The sequence below is a fragment of the Rhagoletis pomonella genome, unplaced genomic scaffold (assembly GCF_013731165.1).
Source record: "Rhagoletis pomonella isolate Grant_MI unplaced genomic scaffold, Rhpom_1.0 Rhpom_scaffold_00001, whole genome shotgun sequence".
Lineage (NCBI taxonomy): Eukaryota > Metazoa > Arthropoda > Insecta > Diptera > Tephritidae > Rhagoletis > Rhagoletis pomonella.
In genome coordinates this window covers 88080521-88102837 of record NW_023458555.1, presented here as the reverse complement: position 1 = coordinate 88102837, position 22317 = coordinate 88080521, and positions in this window count along the sequence as shown.

Sequence of the window (22317 nt, the reverse complement as noted above, 5' to 3'; positions counted from 1 at the left end):
AATTTTGGTTTTGATATTCGTAGATGGTTTTAGGCATAGGTTTAGTAGTCTATTTTGGTAAATTTAGGAATATACACAAATAGAAGTGCTCAAACTATAAGCTCAAAAACAATAACTGATGCGGCGTTTCCAAGATATTTTAACGCCCTTGAGTCACAAGTATATACAAGTATATTTTATCAATCATACCGATAATTTCATGTATTAAAATAGTTAAAAATGAAAATGAACAAAAAAATTAAGTCAGAAAAATGAGTAAAATTAAGTGAAATTAATGTTTAATTTCTAACCTAACCTACATTTTATGTATTTAACTGAATCGCTTAATAATAGCTTTACATATAAAAAGAGTATCCTAATTTTCGAGCTTAACTCCCTAATCTGTTATTAGAAAAAGAGATTAGCCATGCTAAATTATAATTAAAAATATCTCAGATTAAACCGATAACTTTTTGGTGTCCAACTTAGTTTTATCGATTATACTTGCGAAGAAGAGGAGGAACGTCAAATATTAAAGTAAACAAAAATTGACGGTAGTAAGGAAAATAGGTTTGTAAAGGTATTTTTAATAAAATATTCAGTTATAAATATATTTAAATGGCCTAATATGGCCTAATAAGGGACCACGGTGGCACAGAGAAGCAGTTTAACTTTTCCTCGAGTTGTGTGAATAACAAGCACAACCAATTTGACAGCTACCGAGCATTGATTGAGATTATATTTATATGTAAACGTACTTTTATGCTTTGCCGTTCGCATATGTATACACATCAAATTTCATGAGTACCTAGTACTCACGCCTTTTTTTAAATTTTAAACTTCTTCCTCTCAGTGCACCGGTTTAATTTGTGAAATAGTTACATTTCGAGATAGTTGAACTTTGCACAAGCAATAGTTGATGATTAGTATATGTACCTAAATACGCTCAAAATGACGTGCACAGAGTTTTACAATTATATTAAGGAAAAGACAGAAGTTTTGAAACAAGTTCACAGCAACGAAAAAATATGACTGATATTTTAATGTTATCTTGTACTTAAATTTTTTTCTCTCATGAAACCTAGAGTACTTATAAGTACAGTGCCGTACAAAATTATTGGCTCGGTGGCTCTTTCATCAGATCACAATTTCTAATCAGAGCTTTTAGAAAAATTTTGACAATGTAGCTTCTGAGCCATTTAATAAAGTGAAAGTCTGAAGTTGCCAGCAAATTTGATTGATTTTTAGCATTTATTTTTTTTGTCGACAGTGTCTTCCATATAAAAAGAATTATCGAACATAGTTTGTATGGAAGAAACTCTCAGTAAATACCAATACCAAAAGTCAACTAAAATTTAATGGGCCGCAAAACTTCATTTTAAAAATTTGTATAAAGTCTGATTAGGATGTTGCAAATTTGCATGCAAATTTATTGAATTTTCCCGAGTTTAGCACAAAGTTTAACAATTTTATTTTTATGTTTTTTGATATATTTAGTATAAACTGTATTTTTTTATAAAGAATAAAAAAGGTTCATGCATTGTGAAAAATTCTCTGTGCTTTAGTTGTGATCAGTTGTTTTGTTTTGTTGGCGTACGTTGTAATGATCTCATGATCTCTTGTTTTTATGTTTTGGTTTTTGTCTGTCAAAATAAAATTTCACTGCATCCTTTCGCACGTCGAAATGAAAGGGAAAAGAGCGGGAGGCCCTACCTAAAATGTCCCGGTTTGGCAACAGAGATATCTAGCAGCCCTAAGTTATTTTATATTTGTGACTTTTTGAATAGCAATAACACTGTACGACAAAATCAACTTTTTTTCTGGGTATTGGACCAAACCAATTTTTTTAAGAGATTGAGTCATAGGCATATATGTAATACTCCTTTATTGGCAGTAAGAGCTAGTACCGTCCGAAAACACTACAGTACAGATATATCAATAAACACGTTCGAAAGAAAAGGAACACACACGTTTATAAATAAACATGTACACAACACATATACAACAAGTAAGAAAGTCTAAGTTCGGGCGGAGCCGAACATTAAATACCCGGCGCAAGTATTAAATATATGTTTTTTCACCTTTCCGAAAGCTACCGCTAGATGGTAAGCCGGGGTGTATCAATTTTGAGTAAATTAGCGTCCTTAAATTTCGAATTATTGAAGTTTCAAGCATTTCTGAAATTTACCGTTATATAAAAAGCGGCCGTAATTTTAGTCCGATTTCAACAATTTTCAACGTTTTGCTTTTATTTGGCAAGCACAATAAAAATACCGAGTTTGGTACAAATTGGTAGAACGGTTACCGATATACATATATGTGATCATAAGTGGGCGGTGCCACGCCCATTTTCCAAAATTTTACCATAAACATATACCTTGGTAAAGAATTGTTACAAGCATCAATTTTGAATAAATTAGCTTTAATATTTACTGATTTATCGAAGATTTTGTATTTCTCTAAATTACCGTTATATGGGATGTGGGCGTGGTTATTGTCCGATTTTTTAAATTTTCTGCCATTTAGTATGCTGTATCAAGGCCAACAACTTTGCCAAGGTTGGAAGAAATTGGTGCAGCGGTTACCAAGATATACACACGTAACCATAAGTGGGCGTGGCTACGCCCATTTTCCAAAAATTTATAATATTCTTATTTTTCGTCTAAAAATTGTTGTAAATATCAATTTTGAGTGAATAATCTTCAGTAGTTACTAAAATATCGCAGTTTTCGTATTTCCGAAAATTACCGTTATATGGGATGTGGGCGTGGTTATTGTCCGAGTTTTTAAAATTTTCGGCCATTTTGTATGCTGTATCAAGGCCAACAACTGTGCCAAGTTTGGAAGAAATCTGTGTAGCGGTTACCAAGATATACACATGTAACCATAAGTGGGCGTGGCTACGCCCATTTTCCAAAAATTTATAATATTCTTATTTTTCGTCTGAAAATTATTACAAATGTCAATTTTGAGTGAATAATCTTCAGTAGTTACTAAAATAACGTAGTTTTCGTATTTGTGGAAATTACCGTTATATGGGAAGTGGGCGTGGTTATTGTCCGATTTTTAGATTTTCGGCCATTTAGTATGCTGTATCAAGGCCAACAACTGTGCCAAGTTTGGAAGAAATTGGTGGAGCGGTTACCAAGATATACACATGTAACCATAAGTGGGCGTGGCTACGCCGATTTTCCAAAAATTTACAATATTCTTATTTTTCGTCTGAAAATTATCACAAATATCAATTTTGAGTGAATTATCTTCAGTAGTTACTAAAATAATGCAGATTTCGTATTTCTGGAAATTACCGTTATATGGGAAGTGGGCGTGGGTACTGTCCGATTTCGCAATTTTCAATAACAACCTACCTTGGATTAACAGAAACCTACATACCGAATTTCGTTGAGATATCTCAACTTTTACTCGAGTTATCGTGTACACGGACGGACGGACAGACGGACAGACGGACGGACAGACAGACATGGCTTAATCGATTTCTCTTTTCATTCTGATCATTTATGTATACATTTGTCTATATCTATCTCGATTCGTTTTGGCTGTTACAAACAACCGTTATGTGAACAAAATTAATATACCCTTGTGCACAAGTGCGCTCGGGTATAAAAACGGCACTCAAGTATACAATACATTGACAAAAACGGTACTAGACTGTCTCGCTTTGATTTCGGAATGCTTACACATTGAGAAGTTAGCTTACTGCCAATATAGGTCTATTGTGCCCTCGGAGCTCATCATAACACATCGTCCAGTCCCAATGCTCTGATGAATCCGAGCAGTTTCGAGGGAGGTTGAGAGTGTATATGCATAACCTCTGGCCACATCCTTCCCAGGGGTGTTAGCCTTCTTCTCGCAACCGCATCGCACTCAAATAGGATATGCCGCGGGGTTTCTGGTGTCATGTCGCAGTGCCGACATAGATCGTTCGCACTGATCCCCAGGTTATGTATATGGGCCCGCAGTCTGCAGTGCCCCGTTAGCATTCCTGTCAAGAATCTCAGGTTAGTCTTTTTAAGGGTTATACGTTCCCTAGATCTTTTGGGATTATATCCTCCAAGAAGTTCTTTCGCCTGCCTTAGCCCAGGCGTGTTCTCCCAGTGTGCTCCTCTTAACCTTCGCTCTTCTGCTCTTAACTCCTCCTTGATTATATGAGGCCCCACTGCAAGGAAGGGTTCAGGGCCTATGGGTCGAGTGGCTGCGGCCTCTTTTGCTAGTCTGTCAGCCTCCTCGTTTCCCTGTATGCCTTTGTGGCCCGGGACCCACACCAGTTGTAGTGTGTTGTTTTCCGCCAGGGTGTTTAATCTCGCTACACATTCCCATACCACTCGTGATTTAATCTCACACGAGGATATGGCTTTTAATGCGGCCTGACTATCGCTGCAGATAACTATATGCTGCAGTCTTGCTTGTCTCTGCAGAATTGTTTCCGCGCAAACACTTATGGCGTAAACCTCCGCTTGAAATATACTGGGGTGGTTTCCCAGGGGGATGGAGATCTTAGCCTAGGGCCAGATGTTCCAGCTCCTGAAGGTGTTTTCTAAGATTGTCTCATTCCAGGTCGCTTTGTTGCCTAGTTCGATCCTGAATTTATTCTCAAAGATTGTCGTTGTACTCATGTCATCTCTGTTGAGCTGGGAGATAGGGATCTTAGATCTAATTTCATCTCCCAATCGGTTCGAGATCACTTTCCCTCTGCCAGTGCCCTCCTTCATGAAGTTGAGGATGGCTTTTTTGGCGATCTGCTCTATAACTATGTGCAGTGGCGTCAGGTCCAAAATGACCTCCAGGGCTGCGGTGGGGCAGGTGCGCATGGCCCCCGTTATACATGTGCACGCCAACCGATGGAGCCTAGAGAGCGATGCCCTCACTGTGTTGAGTGTGATCCTGTCGGACCAGGCCACCGCCCCATATGTAGCTATTGGCCTGACTATCACGGTGTACATCCACCTTAGGATATAGGGGCTGCATCTCCATGATTTGCCGGCCAGTCTTCTGCACACCATTAGCGCCCGTGTGGCCTTTGTGACAGCGTACTCAACGTGCTTCTTCCATAAAACTTTGGAGTCAAGAATGACCCCCAGATATTTTACCTCATTGCACATTTCTAGCTCTATACCTCCCAGTGTTATGGAGTGCATGCCTGGGAGGTGCCTTCTCTTGGTAAACGGAATGATGGCGGTTTTGGCGAGGTTGATGTTGAGGCCCACCGTGCCGCACCATCTTTTCGTAAGGGTGAGTGCTCTTTGCACTATGTCGCAGAGGGTGTTCTCAAATTTGCCCCTCGCTATGATTACTATATCATCCGCGTATCCTTGGCACATTATGCCATTATTGGACAGTAACTCGAGTAGTTCATCTACTAATATGCTCCATAGGAGGGGGGACAATACTCCCCCCTGAGGGCATCCTTTAACTGTTCTCAGCTGTAAGATTTTGTTTCCTACTGCCGTTTCTGCTAGTCTGGTTCGTAGCATTGTTCCGATCCACCTTCTGATCGGGGCGACCACGTTTCTCTTCTCTAGAGCTCGATCTACTGCCTCATGTGAGGTGTTGTCGAAGGCTCCTTCAATGTCTAAGAATGCGCAAAGCGAGACCTCACCCCCCTCAATTGCATTCCGTATGGTAGTTGACAACTGGAACAGCGCAGTGTCCGTTGACCTACCGGCCCGATAGGCATGTTGCCCATGGTGTAACGGTAGCGACACCAGGGTGGTGGTTCTGATGTGGTTGTCTGGGATTTTCTCCATCGCCTTTAGAGCAAACGATGTTAGGCTGATCGGGCGAAAGGATTTCGCCTCTGAGTAGTCTTTTTTGCAAATTTTGGGTATAAATTTGACATTGGCCCTTCTCCACAGTTGTAGGAGATATGCCAGTGCCAGACTTTCCCGCATAACATTGCTTAGAATCGGGGTTAGGAGATCCAGTTCTTTCTGGAGTAGAATCGGCCATAGACCGTCTACCCCAGGGGTCTTGTAGGGCTCGAACGAGTTAATAGCCCATCGCACAGTTGACCGGGTGAACAGACGCCTTGCTGTCCCCCAGTCCTCCGCAGCGGGTCTATAGGAAACGTCGCTATCTACTGCTACTGGAGGCAATGCTCCTGGGAAGTGGTTTGTTAGTAGAGCCAGAGCCCTCTCCTCCTCACTTCGGGTGTAGCTTCCATCTGGTTGTTTTATTGCCATATGGCTTTCAACTGTGCCTCTAGCTAATGCTCTGTGTAATCTGGCCGCTACCGGAGTGGAGCTGATGCCTTCACAGAATCTCCTGAAACAATTTCTCTTGGCTTCGCGGATCTCTTTGTTGTAGGTGGTTAGGGCTGACGAGTAGTCGTCCCAGTTCCCAGTCCGTTTTGCCCGGTTGAAGAGTTTCCTGACCTCTTTCCGGCGGCCTGAGAGTTTGGAGTTCCACCATGGGTTACGTTTTTGACCCCTTGGTTCTGCTAGTCGGCAGCTCGATACATAAGCATTGCTTATTGCCTCGTTTAGGCTGCCAAACTTTGCCTCCAGTTCCACCCATCGTTTCGCCCTGTTCTCTAACTTTATGGTGCTTAGATTGGTTTCTAAAAAGTCATGATAACTAACCCAGTCAGTCTTCCTAGGATTCCTACTGGGTGTACCTCTGTTCATAGTGGCCTCAAGGGAGAACTGTATGATTCTATGATCCGACATCGAGGGCACCGAAGAGACTCTCCAGTCCGAGATCAAATCATCAGCCCAGCTGTTCCCGAGAGTAATATCTAGAACTTCCTCTCTTACCCTAGTTACAAACGTAGGCTTGCTACCCACATTAAAGATGCTAAGGTCTTTACTTAGTAAAAATTCTAGTAATCTCTCACCTATTCTGTTGGTGTCAGTGCTGCCCCACTGCACACTGTGCGCGTTGGCATCGCACCCAATGACCAATGGGAGGCATCTCTTTTGGCTGTACTCTACCAGTCTTTTAATTTCCTCCGGTGGTATGGCGGAATCGCCTGCAAAGTAGGCCGATGCGACTATTATCGCTCTTGATCTCCCGCACAGATCCGTCATTATCTGGATTGCCACCAGGTCTCTAGTCATAAACTCTGAAATGCAGAAATAGTTAATTTCCTATTTTAGCATTACACAAGCTCTTGGGTTATCGCATGATAGATCCCAGATTACCTTTGTCGATCTCCCCGTCAGGCCCCTTTGTATACCCACGGCTCTTGCACAAGTACGATGCCCAGATCCTCCGTTGTGCATTTATTTGCAATAACAGCTGATGCTGCTATCGCGTGGTGCAGGTTGATCTGCGCAATTTTGATTTGTGGCGTGGTCATTTTGTCCTCTGGACCCTTGGCTCATCAACTTCTGAGAGCGTTAGGTCCTCCGGTTCTCTGCCTGGACTGCGAAGGTTCAGGCCCTCTGATAGCTCCTCCAACTCTCTGGTGGAGGGTACTTCTTGGGTCGTTATCCGTACGGGTGGCTCTGTTGTCTCAGAAACAGCCGCGGAGGTCGTAGGCCCTTCTACGCGGTGTTCACCAACAACGGTATCTATTGCATTTGTTGCTCTAATCAACGCCGCAGCAGCCGCGGAGGTCGTAGGCCCTTCTACGCGGTGCTCGTCCACGGCCATTTCTTCGTCAACTGTTTCCTCACCTGTTGATGCCGTCTGTGCGTCTCCAGGAGCTCACTGCTTCCAAGGCTTCACTAGGACGTTGCCGTATCTGAAGTTCAGCCTGAAGTTCTGCCTTCTCATGCTACTGAATGACTCTTCGTCAACAGCCACATTAAGCCTTAAGTAGCTGTCCTCGACCTTGGCCTCCATTACCCTCCAGAGGGATGTGTTCAGGCTCTCGTTTTGTGCTCGAAGGAGGCCTAGTGCATATTCCTGGCCCCTGTCTATGCTCTACGGGAGGAAGATCGTGACATTGTGCGTCGGTGGAATGACATCTCCACTCCTCGTGTACAGTTCTGGTCCTCTCCAGCCTTTGAGCGTGGGTACAGTGCGTCGCAGCCATTCGGCAGTTCCTTCGTCCCTGCAGTCCACTAATAACATGCCTGGCCTGAAGTAGACTCCCGTGAAGGCAAGTGGTCGAGTCCACCCCCTCAGAACTTCATCCATTATGGTGTCCTGCAGAGTCGTCAGTTGCTCCGGGGTGAGAGACATGGCGGGGTACTCCTGTGGTAACACCGCTATTCGGGTTGCTCTCATCGCATCCGCGTAGCTCGATTGCTGGTTATGCCTGTCCTTTTCATGCACGTGTCTCTGGCTACTTGCCTGGGCCCTATTTTTAGTGGGCGAACTCGGCCGGTGAGCTCTTGGACGTTTAGCTGGCTGCTGGTTTACCGGTGTGCGCTGGCTGGTGTTGCGCTTGACAGCAGGAACTCTTTTCCCATCTGTCTTCACCGCCTCGTTGCGTGCCGTGTCAGGACTCAGACCTCTTTCTAAGCACCGGAGGTCCGCGCCTAGGTCTGGGGGCTCTTCGGTCATCTCCAGGGGCCATGCTGCTCACATCTTTATCGGTGTATTGGTAGGTGCTGTCGCACAGGCGAGGTCGTGTTGCCCTCCAGCCCTTCCTTCCCCTGGGTGTAGTGTGGCAAGGTTGTGTTTCCCTCGGGCACGTAATGATGACGCTTGCGATTCGTCGCGATGGTCCATTGCCCATCTGAGCTGCTGTCCGAGTCAGCATTCGGGTGTCTGCGGTCGCGTCGCTCTGGTTGCGATGTCCTTGTCGTTGGGTCAGAGTGATAGTGGGAGCCCGGGGGCGAGGTCATTCTGCCCTCTAGCCTCCTGCTCGTATATTCCCTTCGCGTTTGGTCGTAGTGAGACGAGGTCATCCTGCCCTCGAGTCTCAGGTGTTGGGACCCTCCTTGCTGAAAGTTGATGGGAGGCGAGGTCGTTCGGCCCTCCAGCCTCCTGCTCGTGTCTTCCTTGCGCGTGTGGTCGAAGTGAGACAAGGTCATACTGCCCTCAAGTCTCATGTGTTGGGATTTTCCTTTCTGCGGGTTGTGTTGAGGTGAGGTCCCTCTGCCCCCCATCCCTCTGTGTTTGGGCTCTTGTCTCCGTGCAGCGTCTGCAGACGAGGTTTGTTCACCCTCCAGCCTCCTGCGTGGATCAGCTCTATGCTGGTCGTCGCGATGAGACTAGGTCATTCTGCCCTCAAGTCCCAGGTGTTGTATCTCCTGCTGTTGTCCGCCGGGGGGAGGCGAGGTCGTTCTGCCCTCGAGCCTCCTCTGCGAGTCCTCGTGATGCCGGGGTTGGTTAGTCGCTGGCTCATTTTGTCCGATACCGTGTCTTCTATGGGCTACTTCCCGGTGGTGGGAAGGCCGTTTTCGCTGGGATTCAGTGGTGTGGCTTTCACCTGAGCTGCTATCGGACTCATTCCTCTGGCGCCTGCGGGTGTTTCCGCGTTTTGGCGAGGGTTTTCTTCCCTCCAGCCATATTCCTTCGCCTCTCTCGCCGGACCCATGCCGTTTGTGGTCAGCATATGTGCTCGGTTGCTGTTCGGAGGGGCGAGTTACGTTATCCTCGGCCACTCCCCAGTCTGTCGCTGTATCATAGGCACTTTTTGGGTGTTGCTGGCTCGTGTCTCTCTCATCCTCGCTGCTTATTTGGGGTCTTTGTTCCCTGCTTTCACCGGCGGGCATCTTCCCGCCTCTCTTTCGGCTTAATCTGCTTCTACTACAGGAGGGGCCGTCGTCATCGCGGGCGTGCTCGGCAAATAACGCCGCCTCTTCTGGCGAGAGGTCTTTCATGCAGTCTAGCCATCGTTTGGTTTTTGTGTTCTTATTTTTGTTCTTTTTGTTGTTGTTTTTGTTGCTCATCTTGTTCTTACGACCACTTGCTCGACAGGTCGAGCTCAGCGGTCAAAATATGGTTCCGGGGATCTCAACTCGTCCGCCGTGGTAGCGCCCCTTGCCACGGTAAGGCCACCGTTACTCCCTGAGGCGGCCCGGTGTCAGGAAGGCGCCGTTATAATACAGCCCGATTGTTGACCCCCCTGGCTGCAAACCCTCCAATGGGCACGGTGTCGCATTACACCCTGGATTAGGGGGGGTGGCAGTTCTAGGTCGCTGTCCATCAGCGGGCCGCATCAGAGCAGTGCAGCGCGCTCGTACCATACCTGGGAGGTGCTGATACGTGCACGCTAGCACCCCCTGATGCGTCCCGGTTGATGGTTCAGCTAAGCCCCCGCACCAACGTCAAGGTGCCTGCCCTAGCGGGGGTTACTGCCAATATAGAAGTATTACATAAAAAAAAAGTAAAAACATAGTCGTGGTACGCCCTTTTCTCTTATTCAAACGATATATAACTTTTCCTATGTTACAGGTGCTATAAGGGGTCAAAGTTCGGGTCTTAGAAAAATTAAAAATCTTATATTTCAAACAAGTTTGAACTGATTTAAAAAAACTTAATATCGCCACAAACGTGATTAACCCCGCTTTCTTCTGATATGCAATTTGTATAGTTCGTATGTATAAATCTGAGAAAAAACATTTAAAAGGAAAAAATACCTTTTTTTATAAAAAAAATATTTTAAATAAAAACGCCATGCGGCTTCACTAGTAGTTCATAAAATATAAAAATGTTATTCATTGCATTCACTGCCAATATAGAAGTATTACATATATGAATAAAACTACTATGAGATTTATGTAAACATCAAATTTAAAAACAATTTATGTTTTCATCAGTTAAATGTGCTTCATATGCATATGCAGATATACATATTGCACAAAAGCTTATACTTCTATTTCACATCAAAGCGCCACTTTTTCCAAGTAAATTTGCAAAGAAGCAACATGGTGCCACTGCTAAGGGAGCGGTGCCGGAGAGACAACTGTCAGTTTATCGAACCTTGTGTTATAGAATCATGCAGCATACATACAAGAATGCTAGAATACAAGATTGCGCCGTCCTGGCCGTTGACATTTGTGTACCACAAGTAAACACAGAATAGAGCGAAAATAAAACGAATTGAAACTGCCAAAGCAGTTCACTTTCCAGCGAAAAAGGGGTTTAATTTTGCTAAATGCGAAAATATCGCATTTTCACATAATATAGAATAGTGAACGTTAGTGCACTCGATCGATTTGCAATCGAAGCTGCGGCAAACGTTTTAGTGCAATCCATTGCTTTGCAATTAAGGCTGATGCAGTAAACTGCGGCAGCATCTCATCTTAGTGCTAAAGGAGGATGCTTGAGCAGAAGCAAAATGATTGTGACGAAATGCTGTCAATATAATAATAAAGATACATTTCGAGAACGGCTTTAACGTGCCCTATGTATACAAAATGCAGCGATTCGTCGCAGTGCCACACTTGCATCTACGCATCTCGCTTCTTGACGGCTGTCGAAATTTAGCACACGGCACTTCATTCTAATAGTTTTTACGCCGTCTTTAACTCAAAACCCACTCACAAATTGCAAATTAACACAATTTAAACTGATTTTTCACTTATAATTAAAATTGTCTTTGTCGCTAATTTGTAAGCAAAGGTTTATTTACAAGTTATCACAACTGTCAAAATCGGCAAAATCAAAGTAGCGGTACCACTGACAGCACCACCTTTGTTCGCTGCACCGTGGCATACATACATATGTACATAATTATATGTAAGTAATGCAAGCAAATGCTTTTCGGTTGGAAGGAATGTCGGAATATGCACAAATATATGAATTATGGTGGTAACATATATGTATATATGTAATAATAATAATAGATTGGCGCTTACACATATGTTAGTGTTTGGCCGAGCTTCTCCTCCGATTTCTGGCGTGCGCCTTGATGTTGTCACACAAAGCGGAGGGACCTACAGTTTTACGCCGACTCCGAACGGCGATTGTATTTTTATGAGAAGCTGTTTTTCATGGCAGAAATACACTCGGAGGTTTGCCATTGCCTGCCGAGGGACGACCGCTGTTAAGAAAAAACCTTTTTTCTATAAATATCATCAAGTGTAAATACAAGTGATCGTGGGGCGCTCACTTTGATTTTCCATATCGAGTTAATTTAAACGCATCAAAACTTCAAAATGAACTGTGTAGTATGCAAAGATAAAATAGAACGAACCAGTGGGAATAAAATTGAATGTTCGGATTGCAAATACTATTTCCACTGCAATTGTGTTAACATAATGCCAGCTAACATCGAGTTTTTCAAGGCAAATAACAAAAAACATCGTTGCGCCAAATGTACTGCTTTGCGAAGGAAGACAATACACCAACAACCAACAATAGGGCCATCTGTCATAGCAGAAAAACAAAATCAGCAGCAGCCCGTGTCAACTGCTATGAAAAAACAATGCAGCTCTCAAGCGAATGTGCGTAGAAATGCAGCAAATGACGAGCAGTCAACAAGTCAGAAACCATGTCAGCAGCGCAATGCAATGACCGCAGCGGAGCAAGGGGTTGGTTATCAAAAACAAAATTACTCTTCAGCTGTTATATGAAGAGATACTTAACTTAAAGCAAATAAATATTGACTTTCTCACCTTTATATAGGAACTGAAGGATGAGAATAAAGCACTGAAGGCAAAGGTGTCGAAAATGGAAAGCAAACTAAACTGGAAAGAACCGAAACAACTAGAGAATAATATTGATATTGTAGGGTTACCAAACGTTGATCTTAAATCCGCTAAAGAATATGTCACCAAAATCTTCAACGTTGCACTAAATGTGGTGGTACCTGATGATGAAATAGAAAACTTAAGCATCAAGCGCATTAGGGTGAAGGACGCTGCTTTAAATAATGGTAAAAATATGATCCGTGTAAAATTCGCGTCGTTCAGCATCAAGAAGAAAGTATTGATGGCTAAGCGATCTGCTATGAAAAAATTAAACACTTCACTCTTTTCTGATGCTGATGCTAAAAATATTTATATTAATAATAGCCTAACTAGTTATAACCAAGCTCTATTTATTGCTGCTAATAAGTTGAAAAAAGAAAAGCATTTTAATTACCTATGGTTTAACAACTCTAGGCTACTAATAAAAAAATCTGAAAGTGACAGGGCTGTTGATATAAGAACTTTTGAGGATCTAACTGCTATCTCAACATAAGTAGATAGCTGTAAGCCTCTTTTAAGTAAATGGTATTGAGCCCAGTTCTTTCAATCAACAGTCCTGCCGTAAATGTTATTAACGATTTCCACTTGCTAGCATCAGAGCCTAATTCCTTTTTAGTTTTACATCAAAATGTACGTAGCCTAAGACAGAATTTTAATTCATTGGTTAGCAACTTAGAAGCCTTTTCTCTTTTCTAACCTTCCCGACATTGTATTTTTATCGGAAATTTGGATTTATTCCTACGAAGAGAATGATTACCATATTCCTAACTACAATTTATTTGCAAAAGCAAATGACTCATATTCAGCAGGTGGTGTAGGAGTTTTCGTGCGCAATACGTATGAGTGCGAAGTTACAAGATATAGCCTTATAAGCGCTGATGATAAAAATAGCTTTAAGAATAAACAATGACATGCTAGATTTCACTCGCAGTGCGTACAGCTCTTTCACGAAGAGTTTTCAGTTTTTTTAGGTGCAGAAGAAGGAAAAAATCTATTAATTATAGGCGACTTTAATCTTGATCTACTAAGTACCAAAGTTGAGTTAGACACGTACGTTACACTCATGGCAAGCCACGGCTTATTCTCTTTTGTTAATTAACCTACCAGACCAACTTCTGGCACTTGTATCGACCATGTTTTTGGTCGATTCGCTGACGTATCATATAATGAACATATCGGTATAAACTTCGATCTTGGCGTTTCGGATCACTGCATTACTGGTCTTCGATTCAACAACTTTCAAAATGTGCGAAGTAACAACAGAATCTTATTACCGGCCATTAATAATAATAATAATAGATTGGCGCTTACACATATGTTAGTGTTTGGCCGAGCTTCTCCTCCGATTTGTGGCGTGCGCCTTGATGTTGTCACACAAAGCGGAGGGACCTACAGTTTTACGCCGACTCCGAACGGCGATTGTATTTTTATGAGAAGCTGTTTTTCATGGCGGTTTTCATGGAGGTTTGCCATTGCCTGCCGAGGGACGACCGCTGTTAAGAAAAAACCTTTTTCTATATTTTTGCGATGTTGCTTTGACCAGGGCTTGAACCCAGGTGCTGATGAGTGAAAGCGCGCACTGCTTACCACTACACCACAGCGGCCGACGAACCGGCCATTACAAAGATTAATTTTAGTACACTTAATGAAGCTCTTAAATATGAGAGCTGGGAAATAGTTTACGCTGAGAAAGGAGTTTTTAAAGCATACAGTTTAGTTATAAATAGACTAAAAGTTCACATAGAAAGGTCAAGTTTTACTTTGCCTCCAAAAAGATCCAATGTTATACTTAAGCCGTGGATTAATCAAACTCTTATAACTAAAATTAAACTTAAGAACAAACTGCGTAAAATATCCTACAAAAACCCAAGAAATGTTAAGCTTAAAAAGCGTACAACCCGCTTAGTTTACACTGTAAACAAAGAAATTCGCTATAGACACGATATGTACTACCAAAATATGATCGCGGCTGCTCAAGGAGACCTTAAAAAAGAATGGAGGGTAGTTATTAATATTATTTGTCGTAATCAAAAGAGTCATAGTAACGCGATTGTTTTGAATATCGACGGTGTGGATATTTCGGATCCTTCGCTTGTAGCTACTGAGCTCAATGATTTCCTCTCCAAAATTGGTCAAACCTATACCAATACTGAGTCTACATTCACTGCCCCAAAGACAGTTTCTTCTTTGATCCAATAACTGGCTCAGAGTTACTAAATTTAAAAAAAGCCTTGAAAAATTCTAGCTCAAGTGGGTATGATGGCATATCAAATCTAACTTTAAAGAAAATTTCACTCAATATTGTGTACATTTTAAAATATTTTTTTAACCTTAGTATTGTCACTGGAGTCTTTCCGGAAGATTTAAAACGAGCTATTGTGACCCCTCTATTTATAAAGGGAAATACGAAGGACAAAAATAACTACAGGCCTATTTCCCTACTATCGTCTATATCAAAAATATTTGAAAAAGCCTTTAAGTGCAGAATTGTTGCATATATTCATAAAATTAATTTCTTTAGTACAAGCCAATTCGGTTTCAGGACTGGTCTCTCAACTGAAGACGCACTCCTTCAATTTTGCTCCTTTATCTACAAAGCAATGGATGAAAAAAGAGCTGTGCTAGCCTTTTTGTTGATGTAACGAAAGCATTTGATATGGTTGATCATCCTATTCTTTTAAACAAACTGAATCTCGCAGGTTTTCGTGGGAACATTCTTATGTGGTTAAAATCTTACTTAACGAACAGAATGCAAAGTTTGAAAATTGACAATGTGTTTAGTTCAACCAAATCTATAAACCTAGGCGTTCCTCAAGGTTCAGTCGTCGGCCCAATCTTATTCTTAGTTTACATTAACTCAATATTTGCGTTGCCTTTCGTAGGAAGCGTGACTGCTTTTGTTGATGACCTGGCGATTGCCTATGGTTCAAGTAACGCATTTGACCTTTTTGGAGACATAAATCATGATGTGCACTTGCTTAGGATTTGGTTCGCCAAACATAAGTTCATAGTTAGCAATAAAACAAAACTGATGTATTTCAGTCTTTGTAACAAAAGGGTACCATACATTGGCCCGTAGTCATAGTCAAAATAAAGTCGACTTTAAAGTTAGTTGCAGCTTTTTGACATAATTTGCAATGGGATATCTGTCAAAAAAGCTGCAACTAACTTTAAAGTCGACTTTATTTTGACTATGACTACGGGCCAATGATATTATCTTTCACGGTTCTAACTGCTTGCGGCATAAGTCATTTCATAATACATGTTCTGATCAAACTAGTGTAATCAATTTTGATCGTAACGTCGCTTGTGATAAAAATTGTTTCAATGTAGAAGTTGTTGCCGAATTTAAATATCTGGATATTATAGTGGATCAAAATTTAAGTTGGTTCTCGCATATTTCTGCCATCAAAAATTATTTATTGGCAACGATACGGTCATTCTATCGTCTTAAAAAACTTTGTTCTAATAAAATATTAAAAATGGTATACCATGGGCTATTTCACTCTAGGTTGCAGTATGGGATAAGTTGTTGGGGTGGTGCATACACTAACAAGCTACGCCCGCTACTAACTTTACAAAAGTGTCTCATTCGAGGAGTATGTAATGCCAATCCATTAGCACATTCTATGGATCTTTTTAAAAAGTTAAATGTTCTTCCTGTGAGACACTTATACTATTATAAAGTTCTCAAAATATACTTTATAAGATGTGGCTACCAACAAAGCCCAATATACTCTAATTATAGCTTAAGGAGTAATTCAAATGGTTATGTCGCAGCTCCTGCCTCACGCACCACGCATTTTCGTAACTTTTATACCACGATTTCTTGCAAGCTATTTAATATTCTTCCAAAACATATAAAACTCAATAAAAGATTAACTATATATTTGAAAGAGGTAAAACTATGGCTTCTAGGTTTTAACCATGATGAAACTGAAGTTTTACTACAACCTACCATATAAGGATTAACCACTTTGGTAATATCTTACAATAACCCCTACAGTTTTACATTTATACTTATAATTTACTTGCCTATTACGATTAATTTATATTAATTTAACTAACTCTATTTCATTAAAATTTTTTTTTTTTAAATTTTAGTTTTTAACTTTTGCTGTGTTTCTCACTATGTGCCCCACAATTTTTAATTTCATAAGAAGAAATGGCATGACCACTGTTCTAATAAATTGAACAATCTTTGCCATTATCTATTTTCTTATTCAGGTTATTTAAGTGCATTCTGTGTGTTTTTTTTTTCTTTAACAAAATGTAAACCTATTGTGTTTAACAAGAAAATAAAGAATGAAATGAATGAATGAATATCTTTGCGAGGTTGCTTTGACCAGGGTTTGAACCCTGGTGCTGCGGAGTGGAAGCGCGCACTGCTTACCACTACACCACGGCGGCCGACGTACGTATGTATGTACATATAAGATGCAATCCCGTATTCCTCGGACTCGGACTAGTAAAACTGTCAAAAAATAAAAATTCGCTCAGAGCGAGAGAGTAACATTAAAAAGTACGGGATCGCTTTCTAGTAAAAAATGGTAACTTCTGTCAACTTCAACATAACCTCCAAATTTTGGTTGTAAATTTTTGCTTATTTTGTATGTAAACACACTCAGCTCACACATGTAAATAACCAAAAATACTTTCAAATTCATTAGAATCCACTTAAACAAGTAATTAAATACTTTTCAAGATGAATTAGCAGAGTGCACTTTTCTTTTGTTTACAATTTGGTTGCCAAACACACTACAGCTGATCGTTTGACACTTTTACCAGAATTTACCAGCAAAAAATTATCGGACTAATACTGGTAACTTATGACAGAGAGAGAACCGAATTTACTCTCTTTTTTGTCCTCCCAATAGTCAGAGAACCGAGTACGGGATCGATTTCCAGTAAAATCTTACTGATTCTGACTATTTCTGACTAGTCCGGACTCTTACGGGATCGCAACTATAAATTACATACATGCATACGTGTAGTTAAAGTATATTCCAAGCGTGCACTTTTCAGTATAATGGTTAGGGACACGATATCGAACCTGAAGTATCGATATGGTACTCATTTAAAGTATCGATTTAAAAATATCGGGTACCCATTAATATATTTTTTTTTGCATTTCATTTCAAGTTAATAATAAAATCATTAGCGCAATAAGATCAAAAGAAAGATCTTTTATAGAGCAACAAAAAGTTCATAACAGTACATACATATAACTAAAACAGCAAAAATTACTTAAGACTAAATAAAAGTAACATAATATGCGTTGGTGTTGGTTGATTTTTCCGACAGGGTGGTAAGATGATTTATTTTGGACGAATTTCCGTCATCCCTTGTCAAGTTTGGTTTGCAGACAAACCGGTTTCGGCATTGTGCCATCTTCCGTGTAATTTTTCGTTCTGTCTGGTTCAAGTTTTTGTCCTTAATTTATGTTCATTTATCTTAGGTAATGTGATTTTCGTCGATGATTAATTATTAGTTATTTTTTATTTCAGAAGCAGGTAATAGGTTGGTAGGTTCGCTGTCTCAATATTAACATCCGTTATGTTGTCTCTGTATAGTTTTTGCCTGCAGGTAGGTAAAAGTCGGTGATTTTTGTCCTGGTGGTACTTTGTGGTGTGTTAGGAGTGTCCATGCCTGTTGTTTTGTTGTCATTTTTATTTTTCTCGTAAATTAATTTTAAGGGTTCGAATATAACATCCGATGCGGTATTTGTTTGTTCGTTTATTATTTTGCCGTCGAAGGTTTTTAGTTTGTATATTTCCATATTTTCTAGTACGTTTAGTCGTTGGCCTTTATGTTGTACATGCAGTAGTTTCGCCGACTTTCGTATTTGCGTTGGTGAACATTTGTTGTTAAACATGTGGTTAGCAAAATTTGACTCTGGTATTGCACTCGGTTTCTATGTGTTTTTGTTATAGTCCCTTATATGTTCGCAAAATCTTGTTTTTATTTTCCGTCCTGTTTGACCTATATAACTATACACATAATATAATTAACAGAGAAAGTAGTATTTTTAAGTGAGTTCTACAATTCCAGGACATATACTTAAAATAAGACTTAATTAAACAAGTACATAGAGAGCACATCGCAGGGACTGAAGTGAAGCTAACGGAAATACGCATACAGAATATTTTTGGAGTTGCTTTTGTTTAAACTACTGCGAATATGGGATGGAATATAGTTCCAGATGCGGATAACATTGGCAAAGAATAGCCGTGCAGAGCTGAGATAATTGCAGGAACAGTCAAGTCCTTTACTCGAGTGTATTTGGGGAACAAATTTTTCATATAGATATTTGGGTGCCTTATCTGCCATGAGACGAAAAAGGAATATACAATTTCTAGCTTTAAGATATTCAGAAATTTTGCAGCCAAGTAGGCGCGTTCTCCAAGCGGAAATATGCTCATATTTTGCTAGCCCAAACACATAGCACGTTATCTGGTTAAATACTACATCTATTTTGTGAACTGATTGGGAATCTAACCTACTGTAGACTACCTCAGAATAATAGATAATTGGCATTATAAGTTGGATTGCGAGTTTACGTCTGATTTCTATCGGTGTGAATGGAGCAGACATTCGTAAATTCCTTAAAGTATTATAGACTATGCCTACAGTTGAATTCACATGGTCCATGCAGGTAAGGCCAGTGTTGATAATAAACTCATCGGTATAAAAAGACTCGATATTCCAAATATCGATACAAAAATCCAAAAAAATTTATCTGAATATAGGTCTCGTATGTAGGCCGCTGAGATGCAGTGGTTAGAAGTGCCCAAACCTCCTAGTGTATTTCACAATAGCTTCTCATAAAAATACAATCGCCGTGCAGAGTCGACGTAAAATTTCAGTGACCATCTTTGTAGGACAACACCAAGGCACACGCGACAAATCGGAGGAGAAGCTCGGCTAAACATTCCTATGTTGTGCAAGGGCCAATCTATTATTATAATTACACATAGAGATTGATGTGTTGACTTAAAACACCGAGGCCGCAAGGTCAAATTCCACCACATGCAATCCTTAAGTAGCTGTTAGATATGGCAAGTGCAAGCCCTTTTAAAAAGCCTGTCAATCACATGAATTTCCAAAATATATTGCAGGAGCAGCTACACATTGCATGTACATTGGCTTTCGAAAGTAGTTTTTATTTCTGAAAATCAAACGTTTCGATACTAATTTTTGTTTGCTTACACGATGAATGCAGACAAGTCCAGTTTCACTTATGTTACCAGACACTTTTATGTTAATAAGAAAACTAATGACTTGAAAAATTTACTAAACCTGCTAAAATGTGCACAAAACAGTCAAAGGTCTAATACAATAACACCTAAATACTCTATGTCAGTAAAATAAGTTAGTTAGACGAATTTTTCATATTTTCTAACATTTTTATAATTTTATACAAATTTACCAAAACCCCGTCACACGGCAACACTCGATTCGTTTGACAGAACTTGCAGCAAAAATGAAAATTGCTGGTGCAGCACGACCAAGGTTAAATTATTTCTCGAAAGCGATTTCGTAATTTCAGTTGCAGTTACACTTTTCAATTATTATTTCGGAAAAGGATTTCGGCAAATCTGCAAAGAGGACTTTCTGGCTGTTTACACGGGAAAGTAGGCTTTCGAAATTTTCACGCACTATTTTATAAAGCAACTTACTACTCCTGAATTGATGTAAAATTAACAATTAATATATAGTTATTTTTACTTTAAAAAATCGGGGGAAAGTTATTAAACCTTTCATAAGAAAAAGAATATTTTTGGCTACACAACTCAAAAATTTTTGCTTAACCTTTTTTTTTATTTAATTCAGCTTTCACCGATTTCTCCTTGTAGTGAAAGCAATATTCTGAAATAATTTGTCATGCAAATTTGAATATCTGATTTAATTTTAGCCGACTTTGTAAAAATAAACATCAGTTTTACTCGATATTAAACATAGTTTTCTCTTAAATTTTTTAAAAGTTTATAGATATAAACATAGACCCATCATTCGAAAGGTCTAAACTCGGTTGAGAAGCAACTTATTTAACTCATTAACAAGCTTATAAGGGCACAAAAGTTTGTGTAGCTATCACAAATTGGTATCGCGTGTCGCATCGCGTATCGCATCGCTATAATGTGCACTGCGCGCATTTCATATCGCATCGCGTATCGTATCGCATATCGCATCGCATATCGTATCGCGCTAATATGTACCGTGCCTTAATCACATTATCCTTGTAATGCGATATGGCATTCGATACGATACTAGGTTTCTGGTACTCGATTCCAAAAAATATCGTTTTAAACATATCAAGTAGAAAATATCGGTATCGATGCCAAAAGTATCAATATGGTATCGTATCGTATCGAAATTCGTGTCCCTAATAATGGTGTATCTGCGTGTTATTTTATTATAATGATTGCGTTTATTTATTATACCTAATAAATGGAACTTAGTGGGGATAAGATTGACTAATGAGAAAAGTGGGCGTCTGGTGAAGACTGAGAGTAAAGAAAAGCAGAAAAACAATAAATATAAATTTTGTATTTCTTTTAAATGTTTTGATTCGCGATTTTGAGGATATTAATAAGAAACCAACAATAAACCCATGTAAATAGAATAAGAATATGTATGGATGTATGTATTACTTAGAAGAAAACTCAATAAAACGGATGTCTGCATTTCATATCCATGCACACATGCATATGTATGTATATATGTGTGTATCTACCCAACGGGACTGAAAGTGAGCGGCTCCCCAAAGGAGCAAGTAGGGAGCAGTACAAAAGCAAAGTAAAAAAAAATATTTAATTTCTATCAATGCTCAGAAATAAATGTCATTTTGATTAGCAACATAAAATATTTTCTTTTGAAAGAAAGTTAATTTATGTACAACCATGTACAGTGACGAACAGAAGTATTGGCACAGTGAATTTTTCGCCATATATGCAAAGTTTTTAATGCTAATTTATTTTCGATAATTTTTTTATAAAAATAAAGTTCATTTTACACCAGAAAACGTAATAATAAAGTCTCTAAACTTTGTGCAAAACTCACGAAAATTCTTTAAATTTGCACACTAATTACTAACTAAAAATTGAAAGTATGCAGTTTTATAGCCCATTCAAATTTAGAATAACAAAGTGCAAGTTTAAAGTTGCTAGAAAATCGCGTTGCTTTTTGGCAGTTTTTTTAAATTTATTTATTTATTTATTCGGTCTACAGAAAAATGTTTTCTTACAGACAAATGAGAATAAAACCTTTAGGTACATAGTAATTTATAATAATAATAAGAATAATAATAATAATAATAATAATGATAATAATAATAATGGTAAGGGCTAAGCTCAGGACCTTACCGGGGTCACACAGGGCGGATCGTGAACGGCCTACTCCGGTAGGTTAGCTGCGAATAACCAATAAGCAGTCCCAGACCAAGAGCGGCAGGAGACGAGGGCCTGATTTAAAAGATCAGAAATGCTTAATGAATCTCCTGTGTCCGGGCGAACAGATGCCGCCTCCCAAAAAGCATCCCAGGATTGAGACCAGTTAGATCCTGTTCATGGCATACTGGAGCATGTATATGATTAGTTTGATATTGGGCTGGCGAGAGCAGTATTCCGCCACTTTAGTATGTGAGGGTGACATCTCACAGAAATGGCTGGTGGGCTAATGCTGCAATCGCCTCCGTCTCGTTAAAACCCTGGCAGGTCTTCAAGTACGTTCAGTACACTTCGCCATTTAGTTGGCCGCACAGGTCCAGTTGAGATTTACTCCTGGT